This window comes from Phalacrocorax aristotelis, chromosome 2 (assembly GCF_949628215.1).
Source record: "Phalacrocorax aristotelis chromosome 2, bGulAri2.1, whole genome shotgun sequence".
Taxonomy (NCBI): Eukaryota; Metazoa; Chordata; class Aves; order Suliformes; family Phalacrocoracidae; genus Phalacrocorax; species Phalacrocorax aristotelis.
This window is the reverse complement of record NC_134277.1, coordinates 31,979,708-31,994,462: the sequence shown is the minus strand read 5'-3', so window position 1 is coordinate 31,994,462 and position 14,755 is coordinate 31,979,708. Positions and strand designations below refer to the sequence as shown.

General features: G+C 35.5%; 1 protein-coding gene across 3 annotated transcripts in view; it reads left to right on the top strand.

Moving 5' to 3' along the window:
- Positions 1–14,755, top strand: part of DGKB (diacylglycerol kinase beta) — a 364,782-nt gene that overhangs the window by 222,877 nt on the left and 127,150 nt on the right. The window lies entirely within an intron of this gene.

Here is a 14,755-nt window from a genome sequence, read left to right as displayed (position 1 = left end):
TTTTGCACATCCTTTAAAATATTGATTCTTGTAAGAGGGGAAATTGATGCATTTTATATTAAGTATATGCTCCCAGACTGCTTGTAGTGTAACTGTTTTATATCTGGTATTTCAACTGAAATGAATAGCATTATAAATAAACTGTTCTCACATGCGAAACGTTTGACTTGTAAGACTAGCACGGACAAGATGATGCATTGTGGTATCTGAGGATCCCTGAATTGACACTTTGCCATTAGGCGCTGAAGAACACTTATTAGACAGCTGCAGATGGTGATCCTTATGTTTCATTCCCACACGCACACTGGTACATTGACAGGGGGCTCTTCCATATATACTCTTAGTAAGGGCAAGTGAATGCCATTTTACACATAAATGCTTTTATCGTTAAACAGCTTTGGATATGTAAAAAAGTCAGGAATGAGACTTTGCATCTGTTCCTTGTGTTGCTTTTTGAATTTGCAATGTTATCTCCGAGCTTTTCTGGAGATTAAAAATGTATTACAACATGTACTGTTAATTCACCTTCTTTCAATATCTGGTTTGTTGAGTAGATAATATTCATAATGCAATGCTTATGTTTGTCTCTTCTTATTTAGGTAATTTAGCACATAAGTTGTGATGGGTAAAAGCAACATTTCGGAAACTTTAATTAACATTTAAAGACACATGGGGAAAGTAAGATACAAAGTAACTTTGGGATAAATGGGGAATATCTAGAAGTAATTGTTAACACAAATATTTTGTCATTGTGAGCCTACCCATAGACTTTCTTTGGTTTTCCATGGGGGTGACCTGGCGAGTCTTGCGTAGATGCAAATCTTCATAGACCTCAGGATGATAAAATATGTTGTTTGTGCTGTCATCTTAGAGCTGTGCAGAATGATGTTTCAATATGTTTGAATATTGCCTAAGTTCTTACTGGTTTCATGTTGAAAGTATAAATTTTATATTTAACAGTCAGAGATGGGGACTTGTTTTCTTGAATACTCAATCTGTTTAGCAACTATGCAGTGACATACTATGACCCCCAGTGTATGTTTCTTTTTAAGTTCCACAGTAAACATTTATTTTTTATGAACTCTTCTTCCTACCGCCGATGCTTCTCATTCTGAAAGAATTATGCTATGAAGAGATCTGAACTCAAGCCTGATCTGCACATCTCGATGTATTAGACTTGTTCAGCAGAACTAGAGATATTGGACATTTAGCAAATGCAGATATTCTAGGCCCTGAAGATGAAGCTAGTTTATCAGTGGTCTTTCTGCATATTTTCAGCAGTTGGCAATTATAATTTATAAAAAGCTCAGCTAATAACATGAGTTTCAGATCAGATTTCATGTCACAATAAATCATATGCCATTAATAACATCTGCTAGCAGACTCACCTTGAAATTCATCTATATTTTAAGGAACCTGATGTTTCTAACATTATCTTAAGGAAATTAATTACAAAAATATATAGTTCCAGTCCCTACGTGCTTTGCCACTGCGATATTGAAAGAACTCGAAAAAAGCAATGATTCTCAGGGTATTGAAAGACTATTCAGAAATATTATGCATGTCTAAAAAAGAATGTAAAGACTTGAGCAAAGTATTGTAATACAGACTGATGTTTTAAAATGTTTCTTCTTTTGTACAGGGAGAAAAAAGTGCAGATTCAACTTTTGTTGAATACAGTTTTCCAAATGATGTTAGTTTGAAATAGTTTGTTCCACTAACAGTTATTTGCATGTGGCAACACTCCATAATATGTTGCAACAGTGTTTTCCTGCAGTATGTGAAAATAAAACCCTTTTTTAGATGTCTGCTAAACCACAAGACTTTATTCACCAGAGTGTGCAATTTTCTGTGCAGTCTAAATGATGTAGGATCAGCAAGTCCAGCTCAAGCCAGAATCATAGTGGTGTCCATAGTTAATAGCACTTACTCATTTGATAATCCCACATTGTCACAGGTGAATATCTCCACGATTTAAAAAATCTGTTCTTTTCTGGTTTTATGTTAGTTTTCTCTTGCCTGATTTTCCACGGTTTTGAGCTCCCACAGCTATCATTCAGTGTTGTAAAGCAGGTCATTGCACTGAGGTTCTACTCTGAAAATGAATATGTAAAAAGTTTCTTCACTAAAGAGAAACTTTAAATTTATGCTGTGTGCAGAGGTCTTTTGAAACCCAAAGGTGTTGTGTTTGCTTCAGTGAAGTAAGTCTGGTTAAGTTTGGGATTGGACAATCTTTTGCTTTAAATCCTGCTAATGATCCTAATGATCCTCGATTCCTGAGGACATTCCTTGACACTGTTCCTAAGTTTCACGTGTAATTAGAGCATATCAATAGGGAAACTCCTGACACTTTGTGCTTGTGTGTGAAAGCAGAACATTTCTGTACTTGCTTACCTCCTCAAAATGAAGACGAGAACATATCACAAGGCTTGGAAAGACTTTTTAATGACTACTAGTCAATATTGTAGAATGCTTTGGAAGTAGGTGGCTAATTAGTAACTCTGACACATTTTGAAACTGTTCATAGGTATTGGACACAAAGACTTAGTATTATTGACTTATTAAAAATAGAAGAAAATAAATTAAGGTGTGGATTTCTAAACAGCCTACAGATACTTAAACATTTAGGTTTTTGGAAAATCTCAGATGAAGTATGTGTAAATACTCATTAATTAAAAATCCACATTAACTGTTGTTTCTTAAATATTCAAATGACTTAGCAGCTACCTTGTGACATTTCTTTTCAGTGAAGCACCTGTTTGTTTCATATTCTTATTAAATTGAAATCAAGTCCCTTTGTCAAAAGAGTCTGCTGTGTTCAGAAACTTAAATTTCACTGAAAAACACTTAATACATGCCACAATCACTTGAAAATATTATACTTGTAAGCTGCAATCTGGAATGGTTCCACTTTGTTTTCCAAATAAGGTTCAGCATAAATGTCTAACAGTGATTTTAAAATATTCATTACGTGTTCCTAAAAATGGATCTGCAGGAGAAAAATTTTTCTTCTGGTGATGGTCAAATAGAGAAAATGGAAGTGAGAACACAGTAGCATCCTCATCTCTGTCAAAAGAATGAATCCTAATCTGCCATTTTAAATAATTGTATCTTCAGATCATTAGCACACACTATCAGAAACCCGTACTGACATTGCATTAAGTTTTAAATGTGTTCATAAAACCCAGAATCTCAGCTGTCACATTACCCACTCTATGGGTCTGAAGTGCAGAGAACCCTGTGCTTGAGAAAGCAGGGTTCACTTCCCAGCATCGCCTGCTTAAGAGTAGGGTCAGATTTTTCTGATTTCAGTGTGGAAGGGCCGAGTTAACCCCAGCAGGAAGAAAACTTGCAAAAGACAGCATTTCAAGTAACAGTATCATTAAACTAGGACATACTGTTGAAATAACGATTCAGTTAGGCCAAAATGCCCTGCAGGGAGATCTGTGTAAACATCATAGACTCGATGCTGGGAATAACAGATGTATGAGTTATGTGACTGGAATCTACACAGGGAAACAAAGAATACATTCAACAAAAAATAATTCAAGTTGTTACTAACTATCATAAAGTAATATTCAGTTAAATTAGGCATGCTAATTTGACTCTCTGGCACCCTGTAGCATAAAAGATATTTCCTAGTCTCAGTAAACTAAAGTATGATTTACAAAGTGCATTTACAGTCTTAAGTACATCATCTTTGAGATTTTCAAACATCAGTCTCTTTTCCTTTTCTATGAAGAAGAAATCCTAAAGCAGAAAAAAGATCCTATTCCTAATAACTCGATCTGTATCGTTTTCTTGACCATGTGCTTTTGAGATTCCCTTTCAGCTTTGCTTAATTTTGCTTTTATTTTGTGCCAATAGCTATGCACTTAACCTGTCAGGAATTTTTTAAGTAATAGAAAGTACCGATTTACTTTGTGCAAGTGATGTCCGAGAGAATAAATGTTGTTTTAATGAATATGAGTGAAGGAAGTTATGCTTTTGTTTTGACCTACATGTTATGTGACACTGGTTTACTCTGGAAAACCCACAGAAAGAAAAGGTAGGCAAAATGGCAGGTAAATAAATCTTTAGTGAGTTCCTCCATGTGTTCCAACTTAACTACTGTACTATACAATGTAGTCATCATAGTATCATCATAGTATCATAGTATCATGTCTTGACTGACCTCAAGAAGAAAATAAAAAAATCCTATCTTGCAAACACAGATTTCTAATCCAACCTGGCAGCAAAGAAGGCGGAACACAGGTATTCCACTTGAATATTGGAGATTTCCCCAAATCACTTGCTGTTGAAAGGAAGTGCTAGTTCCAGTTTGGTGACTGAACACCACAAATTAAAAAGGATCAGTGTAACCTTTCTCCTTATTTTCAAATAAGGCAACCTCAGTTTAAAAGCAAGATCACTTGTCATGAAGTGAATAAAATGCTCCTTTCTCAGACGTACTTAGCCTTTGTTTTAAAGCTGGCTTATTTTAGCTTTGAATTGAAAAGTCAAAATGTTTCATTTTGAATAGAACAAAACTATTTTGATATTTTCATTATTCTTCCAGTTCTTCAGCTTAAGTGATGGAGTCTCTTGGGTTGAATCATAACTGCATATTTGCAGTGAATATGCTAATCATCAACCCAAAATTCTGAACCTGAATTGCAGACATTTCAGTCTCTTTCCTTCAGCCTATTCTCCCTTTCTGGTCGTGACTATGCTGAGAACGCTTAAAAAGAAGACACTGGCACCACAGAGAGACCAGATTGCAGACATCTGTTACCTGTCCCATTGAACCCACAGGTTTCTTTTCATAAAAGGATAAGACTCCAGGGAACAATACGTCTGAACTCAGGCAATATTACTGCAACTGTAGTAATCAGAAGAAGCAACACAAGGTGAAAATATTTGTGATAGCGTGTGACTGTTTTCACATGAGCAAGAGATGACTTGTAGTTAGCTTACTCTGCCTAGCTCTTGGTTATAAAGTTTATAGAGAGAAGAAAAACAAAAAAGAATCAACATGTTCTTTTGTCAGGCTTCAAACATGTAGCTCATCTTTAGATAAAATGCCTGAAGTGTGTAATATGTGCTTGAGTTTACTGAGCTGGGATAAGAGAAGATACTTGGAGCATAATGCTGATTCAGCCTATGTCTGTTGTCTGCAGAGCAAAATGACAGCAGTCTGCATCTGCAGTATCTTCACCTCTCTCTGATACAAGATTTCACATTTTTATAATCTCTCTAGAAAGTAATAATAGGCTAAGGCCCTCTGCCTGAGACACATCTTACTCTTAAACATTATTCCGGAGTGGCTATCTGGGAGGCTGGTGTGGATGAAGAACCAGACTCATGAGGGCTAGAGGCAGTGTGCTCTATAAAATATATTCTAAGTAGACATCCCTATGTCCTGAGCAACCTCTGTGATTTCAAAGTACATCTTTGAAAGCAGTGTGCTGTATCAGACCCTAAGCAGAGCATTGAATTTATGTTTGTATTCTCAGGGTCCTCAGCTGTCAAATTCACTACTGCAGGACTAAAATGGGGTCCAGTTTTGTACTTTTACAATGGTAAGGGTTATCTGTTTATTGGGCACTTCCATTGGAGGTGGTTGTTATGAAAAACTTGCCATTCTGCACTTCTAAAAACAATCAAATAACTGAAATATGAACTATTAATATTGACAGGATATGGGAATGTTTTTTCCTTTAAGGAAAGTTGTGTTTTTTAAAGATAAGTAATGATACCCAGTTGTTAAAGAAACAGTTGCTTTATAAATTCTCAAGCAAAATGTATAACCATGTTAAAGGATGAAAATCGTTGATTTATCTAGCAGAAAGGATTGTTTGACATGGTGCACATATAGGGGGATTGGCCCAGCATGCATTGTGTAAGTAACAAACTGTTGATTCACAACAGGTCTATCCATATGCTATAGGCCAAGGTCAATAAAATCTAATTTTCTTCAACTGATGTCAGGCTGGTAAAGGAATTTATTGAAGATGATGTTTCATTACTGAGTAGGATTGAAGTGCCTATTGGATGTTCTACACATTCTTTAATGAATTAAAACTACTGCCTTTTATTACAATATGTTAAAGGCAAACTTAACTATATAGGAATTACATCTTGGTCTCTTCCACTGTTTAGTCACACCATTTGAAATAGCAATTAATAACACAATGTTAGAAAAAGTTTTCTGACTACTTGCATTTGCAGTAAATTCACATGTGAAGGGAGTCCATAATAGATATGAGAAAGATGGTAACAAAACTGCTAAATTACAGCTTGCTATTTATTGCTTGCTGATAAAGCATGGTCGGGTATTTCTATACTAATGAATAAGGTTATTTTCTCTAGTTTTCACGTGCACGCACTGAATAAAATGCATCTTTATACAATTGTTTTTTTATCAAATATTTCTTGATTTTCTTTGAGGGGAGGACTTAGTTTTATAGTCAGAACTAGTGAATACTAAAAATGTAAATTTGCGGCTGATTTTAAAACTTCATTTTGGATCAATTAGTCTTCAAATCTCTGAAGTAAATGGCAAATCTTTACAGAAGTTTCATGTGGATATGTTTCATGTTTACAAGAGATGCTGGGCTTTCTAAACAGTTAAGCAACAGCCATTTCTAATATATATCACGAAACCAACAAAACCTTCTTTCAAAATCCAGTCAAGGTTGCTGAGTGGCCACAGCGCACTTACGTAGAATATTATTGACAATACTGAAGCCATTAAAAACAATGAAATGAATTGTTAAGAAGTAAATGTTACACTTCCTATTTAATAAACATAAACACATTATTCTTTAGTACAAATAAATTAAAATTTGATCACAACATGAAAACCTTTACTCTTAACTGTGGGTGCTTTATGGGATTTATTTTTTTTAATCATTTAATTTCAACAATTAAGCCTCTATTTTTAGAGAATGTTGTTATCCAGGCATATGCTACAGTACCCATAGACAATGAGGAGAGCCCAAATACTCCTTTAGTGCAGCATGGACTGATATGATCTACAGCATGTGTTTTACTTCCTTGTACCTCAAGTCATGAGAAATTGGGTCTTAGATCTGCTTCAGATCCAGAATCTTACGACTAATATACTCCAGGCTTCTAACTCTACACTCTGAAATTGCAAATTAGTTTGTGTCATATTAGAGAGACTTAGGTAATTGGAAAAGAATTAAAAAAAAAAAAAATCAGCCAATCCTCCTAACCCTATTTTAGTACAACTGTTCAAAATCAATTTTTTTAATAGATTACCTGAAAAGTAATCATTTCAACCAATATGCCAGCCCTTGATTAAATAACCTATAGTTCTTATCTTTGCTAATTATATAACTGAAGTGATTTTAAGTACTTAATGTATCTAATAAAGAGCCTGTGACACCACCTCCATCACTTCAGATAACATTTTCCATTTTCCTCTTTATTCTATTTGCACGAGTTTGCCTGGCTTGTGTCTATGTATTTTCATGTAAATAATCAGACTGCTTTCTGATCTGATTTCAAGTCTCTTTATTTTTCTTGCAATGGGTTGCATAGCCCTTTCTAAGAAATGTGCAAAGCTTGAAGTATTTCCAGACTTACAGTATATAGTAAAGTATAATGTGTGTATCTTAGAAAATAAGATCAATCCTGTGGATATCCTCAGGTAAAAATATTCAATCTCTTTGGCATCCATGTCCCCAAATTATATTTTCCATTTTTATTTTTATATTTAACTGTATTTTATTTACATAATTTTTTTTAATTTTTATATCTTTACTCTGTACTTATGCCCAAAGTATGGATTTTTCACTATCTTTGCATGTGTCTGTGCGTGTGAAATTGCTACACATTTTTAAGTAGATTTTCAGAAAAAAAGTACAAAGCAAAAAAACATCACCAGAGAAATATATTGGCTGACTTGGTGGTTTAAAAGGAATGACTGTTGCTTATTCTGATATGCGGACACTACTACTATTGAAGCCAAGCTTAGCTAAAAGGTAAAAGCAGTTTGAAGTGATATTGCCTGTTTTTCTCTCACCGGGCTTCATAGTCTGCCTAACAGGAGATCTGATGTGTTTTGGGAATACCGTTTTGGTCATTCACATCTTTTGAGACTAAATCATATAATTCCTTTTTTTTTGCCCTTCCAAAGACAGACTTACTCATATCAAGATATTTCTGTGCACTAGCAGAAAGAATACCTCTCTGGCTTCTCTTGTAACTATATTGCTGAATGTTGGGCAGCAACTGATCTACATCAGCTTCTGAAATAGAAGATTAACGGGCGTTCATTTGCTATCATCTCACCAGTGGTCAGGGTGCTGGTATCCTGCTTTCAACTTTTTCCTTTGTCAGACAGAGAAATTGTGGAAATTTAAAAAATGTTGCCAACCTGCTCCAACAAACATTGTTTGTGTTTATTTAGGACTGGACTCTGCACTGCAGGAAATACACATTGTATGTGTGTTACCTGTCTCTGTTGAGTGCTCTGGTTTGGGTGAAAGGGTTCAGATCAGTGAGGTATGTGGCACGTTGTTGGCTAAAGGATCAGAATACCCCGCTCTTCCAGCAAAAAAGGCCCAGGAGGACTCTCTGGAGAAAATATCAAGGCAGAATAAAAGGCAGGAAAAGAAACATGTGGGGAACAATATAATTTTGGTATTGTTTCTCAAAGTTTGAGAAAACAGTAATTACAGAATTCAGAACTCATTTACTGATCAGTGATTGCAAGGGTGAGATGCAGCTTGTGGTGTGTTCGTATGTCACGGCATGAAATGGATCACAATAGAAAAAGCAGAAAATCATTGGGCATAAAACCAGTTACTTAGTAATTACTTGGAATTTATTAAGCTTGGAAAGTTTTCAATTTATATCCAGTTTCAACCCTTGGAAGTGTGTTTAGATATGCCAACAATTTATATTGGTCCTTAGGTTAGAAAATTAATCCAGTATTTTAACATCATATTGAATTTACATTAAATTGTTTTCCTGATGTGCCTAAAATTCAGGACAAGGGTATCATTTGAATCCACGTGATGTAGGTAGATGTGGTAAAAGCTGCCTAGGATTTTGATTTAGTAGTCAGAGGAAGAGGCCGTCTGTTAGATTAGCCTTTGGTTTTTTTTTTTCATATTAGATTTAGGGAACAGCTGCAAGTAATATGGTTCCCTAGTTCTTGAGAACCTTTCAGTTATGTTTTTTTTAATAAAGATTTGTCCATATGAGGAACAGCAAGGTCTGTTAACCTTTCTTGCAGCATGCTATTTCTGAGCCAATTATGAAGATGTCTAAAGGCATCAAATGCTCTTTGGAACAGTAACTTGTGATTTGGGAATATAATGGCCAACTGAAGAACTTTCTCTGTGGTTAGAATATTTGTGCTCACAATATATTAAAAACAAGGGCAGTATTGATTTTTTTATGAGCTAAAATACTTCTTGGATTTTTTATTTTAGTTATGATGATATATTAATAACTACAGTAGCAGCAGATTCTTAAGTGATTTGGATTTTGGTAGTAAAGCCTTGAAGGCTGTGTTAAGCTGCCAATCTAGTTCTTTATCAAGATTTTGTTGATGTTCAAAGAAAGAAAAAAAGTGTGTTAATCAAAGAAATATGTTCTTCTTGCTGGTATGAGGCAGCTGGTAACTCACTCTGAATGAAATCTTCAGTATGTTTAGCTGCTTTGATTTCATAGAGAATTGCAGTGTAAATGTTCTGTGAAAGTGATTTGGGAACATAAAGTTGTCAAACTGTTGTGGACTTTTACAGATTAAACTTGAGTAGATTGACCTAACTAAGTAGGGCTTGTGCTTCAAAAAAAACCTTGCAGAAACGAAGCTGCGCAGCAGCCATGCCACTGCAGCCATGGGACTATTTTTACACTGCCTTCGTAGTGCGGGCACTCAGCCAGGAAGAGGGAGATTGGGGTTCAGTTCCCCCCTTCTGACAAGGGGCAATCAGACACACTCTTACTTACTTGGAAACTGTTTTAATCACTAAACAACAAAACAGCAGCTGGACTACAGTGCAACTACAAATGCCATACTTCACAGCTATGGCAAAAACACAGAAAACAAGCAAGCAGGTGGGCATTTGACTCTGTCACCAGGCTGCCAGGGCACTAACCCTGTGAAGAGCCATTTTTGTATTATTTAAAGTCTGGTAAAAGACTAAGTTTTTAATCATGTTGCCTAACTTACTAAGAACATTTATCTAGTACTTTTATTCACATAAGCAAAATAAGTATCATGGAAACTGGACACACCTGCTACAAAGGTGATGGTTTACATGTAGCATACTACATAGCAGAATGAGAGATTCATAACTGCTTTTGTTAAATCTAGAATAAGAAGGTACAGACACTAATCTGAAGTATTTGCAATCTGGCATATTGCATAAATGCACACAGTCTTCCTTCTGCCAGAGCTCCTTTGACATCACCTATAATGGCCAAAGACACTAAAATTGTAGGAACGGTGCAGAACAGTCCCTGTTGGAGAGGCATATTAGTCAGACACAGCAAGCACTGCCACAGAGAGAACTACTTAGAGTTACAGAAAAAAAGATGCCTGTCAGGGCTAATCTGAACCTGCTCTGACTCTGCTAGTTTCTGAATATCATTCATGGACAGTGACAGCTGACGTCCTGAATAATGAACTGCAGGTCTACTTCTAAGCTGGATGCCACTGCAGGGTCTGCATGGAGCACACCACCATATGTTCTTCTGTGGTTTAGAGTAGATTTAGACTACCTCAAGCACAAAGCAATACCTTATGGCTGTCTTGCTTGTATTTCCAGAGCCATCTCAGTTAGCACTAGCTCTGCAATCCTGGAAGCATGCTCCATTTCACAGTGGCGACATGGCCGAAGTATGGGATAAAACATGTGCAGTGTTTTATCCTATTCTGTGTTTTGAGTACACTGGATCACAAGTTTGTGGTCACTAGTCTCCCACATTATACCAGCTTCTTGATCCTTACCAAATGTTTTTAGCTGTCTCAAGTTAAAGAAGTCTTTGAGGTGAAATTTTAACTTTTAAGTCTGTTCTTGCTAAAAGGCACATTTGTCTTCTGCCTACTTTTTCCTTCGTCTGGCATCTTAGGACTTCTCTTGTTTCTCTTTCTGCTTTTTACTCCATTTTCCTTGCCTTTCTTGACTTTACTTTGTTCCTTCACCTTATAAAATAATCAGGGATACAGATTTCAACAAAACTATACTCTTGGTTAAGAAGGATTTCAATTTTTATTATAAAGCTAAATTAAGAGCTGCTTAATGCTCATGGTTTAGTGTTTTAATAAAAAAAGGAAATGGAGACGCTGACGGAGCAAGAGGGAAGTGCTTTTCAGCCATGTCTCCTACTTGAAGTCTTAAGTGTTGCTTTGTTTGGTCTATTTATTATTTTTTCCTGAAGTTTTTATTATATAATGTCTATCTTTTTTGTAACACTTTTTCTCCTCTATGAAATTATAAGATGGTGAACAGCTGCATGTGGTGTACACTTCTACCAGAATAGTCTTTGACAATGTAGAGTTAAGTTATCAAACCATAAGTATGCCAATTTAGTGCCTTGAACTGGTAGCGCTGTAAAACCTGTAGCCTGGAAGAGGATATATTCAGTTTCAGTGCCAAGATTTTGGTGTACAGTGCAAAGTCTGAGAGCGAGAGATGCAATCTTTTTTTAAAGCCTGTAGAAATGAAAGCCCAATGCATCCTGTAAAAAATGGTAAAGTGATATTAAGGTCTAAAGAAGTGTTTCTTCCTCAATGAAGTCTGTACAGAAGTATAAGGGAAAGTATCAATGCCACTGCAGGCTAAATAACTGCTAACCTATTTTTTTAGAATGTATCACTTTTATGCTTTTTTGAGAGCACTCTGGAACACCCGACTGTGAATATTATCTTGTTGTATTCTCCAATAATTTATATTTGGGAATAAGCCCAACTCTGTTGGAAAAAAAAGATTAGTTTTAATAGGTCAGCCAGTATTTCAGTGAAATTCTGATCTATCTGAGCTTTTACATTTTTCACCTTTTATTACAAGGCATGCTTTTGATCTTCTCATTTTTAAGGTAAAAATTTCAGAGCATAGAGTTTATCATAAAAACATTGACTTTATGGTTTGTTTCATTAACTCAAGTACTGCCTTGTACATTAAAATTAAGTAGCCTTCCAATATTTCAGACTGATTGTCTTACTTTACAGAGTACTGGTAATGTCCCATGTATAATATCACAGAATATTGAAAATTTTTGATGGCTGGATATACCTTATCCACAAGCCACAGGAGGTCAACATTTAACTGTATCAGATAATACTTAAGGAAAATCAGTATCCTTACAGCTGAGCCTTTTCCTCATTCCTGAATGTTACTGATAACCAAAATGACAGTTTTATGAATGAAATAATTATTGACTCTCATGACCAATTTGATCCATCTTTCTAATGACAAGGCACATAGGATTTTTTAAATTCTCTGTGGATAGACTATTCAAACTTTTATGACTGCTCAAGACGTGATATTTTTATGACTTTTTTTCAGTCTTATAGGATAGAAGAAAAGAAATATGTGACAAATGGAAAGAACCAAAACCTGAGTTCTTTACCTTGAAATTCTGGATTGCCAATGAGGGCAAACTATCCTGCTTTCTAGAAGGAGATAAAAATACATAGGTAGTAAGGCCCCCTCAGATGATAGTGCTGGGCAAGAAATCATCACCTGATGTAAGAACATGTTTCCTATTTAAAGATAAAATTAATTTGGATAAAAAAAATCAGAGCCTGCCTCAGGGACAGAAAGGGAGCTTTGCCTCTCCCACAGTTGCTGCTACCCTAAGAGCTGCAGTGCATGCTTAAAGAGAAATCCAGACAAAGACCCCCCTTCTCTCTGTGCTTCTTAAGTACAAGTTGTCTTAATACTAAGTTAGGCTATGAGAGGAGGTTTGGGGCATTGTTTGTTTGGTGTTTAAGGCTGCAATGGGGAATGTTTATTCAAAGTAGACTACCTGGACAGCCTGAAACTGATGGGTACAGTATAAGTCCATCCAAGGGGCTTCTTCATTCTGCTGTCCTGAAGCCAGGGGGAAGACTCCAGCAGGTAGAATGGACAACTCCTAACATTGAAAACCATGGCTAGAGTTGCAAAGGTAAGACCACTTGCCTGAGATGTTGGAGATTAAGTTCAAGCCTTTAGTGCAAATATACACACAAACTGTGTTACTTAAATCCCAGGTGAGGTACATTGACTCACCAGAGCACAGGGTAGCTAAGTATGTTTTTATATGTAGCTATAAGCTGATATTCCATCTGTTAGCTAACAACTCTTTCTAGATGAAAATTCCATTAAAATTGGCTTCATTTTATGTAATTTTTGGTTTCACTGAATAATATAGCCTCATTAAAGATAGCTAAAAATAATCCAGGTTAGCTCTACATGGAAGTCACAATATCTATCCTGAGAGGGGAAAAAAACCAAAGGCAACAACCCGCACCGTAGTTTTTGACTGCAATAACCAGGGAAAGAAAATATTTGCTCATGAGCCCGGTAGAATTTCTTCATTACAGGGTAGACAACTATGACCCTGTACTCGCTGACAAGCTGGATTCCTGTATGTATTTGCAAGCTGTGGTATTCTACAATTACTGTGCAGAAGGCCCTAGAAGATTTGGAGGTGAAACTTTGGTCTTAGGTAGAATGATATTTTAAATAATGATGTATTAAATATTTCTGTCAAGATTTCCACTTTTCGTGCCATAGGTCCGCCTAAAGATTACTTCCAGGGGCATCTTTGGCAACTCTTCAGATTATGTTTGGGGGTTTTTTGTCTCCTAGGTTGAAATACAGAATGTGAATTGTCTGTTTTACAGAAAAAGAGATTGACATAGCAAGACATCAGTTTTGTCCTCATGGCTTATGATTTAGATGAAAAAGAGGGAAAAAAATACATTATCTACTTTGTATTTAGTATACACTTTCTACATTGGAAACTAGTGAAAATAGTGTAAATGTTTGCTAAATTGTAACTCACGGTAATAAAAAATGCCCATAGAACATATTTGTTTCTTACAGTTTTAGAAACAGTTGATATCCTCATTTGTACTTCATAATCCACCACAGTGAAGGCTTAATAGACCATTAAAGAAACGGTGGGAAGTTAATTTTAATATGTAATGGTGTGAGGGGTTTTATTTTTTCCTTAATACAATGAAGCTTCTAACAATTTTATTTGCAAAGAAGATGATTATTTAATAAAGTGACAAACTGTCCCACTGATAGGATACATTAATTTTCTTCTAAAGCTGTTCCTTGTACTCCATAAGAAGGTGATAATTAGGTTTGCAGATTAGAATAACATAATCAGACCACTTGTGTGGATGCTTGTTAAAATATATTTTCCTCTTCATATAAGCCTCATAATAATTAAAAACTGTTTAAAAAGAGAACCATTCTTTTTCGGCATGGACTTTTTAAATGAATCCTAATAATATATCAAGTTATTCTTCAGCTAATTCAACTTTTTAAAAGGTTAATATTTGAAAAAGAATATGGGAAGTGATTAACTGATGAGTTTAAGTATTAGCATTAGGTTTTGCAGGAACACCTACAGTATAAAACAGCGCTCATTCATATCCTGATTTAATTTCTTCCACTGTCACTCCTGATTGTTCCATTTAATCTTTCTTAAGTCACATAAAATTATCTTGTATGTGTAAATTAACAATCATTTTCTAATTCCACTGCAAACTTGAAGCACTGTCAGAGAG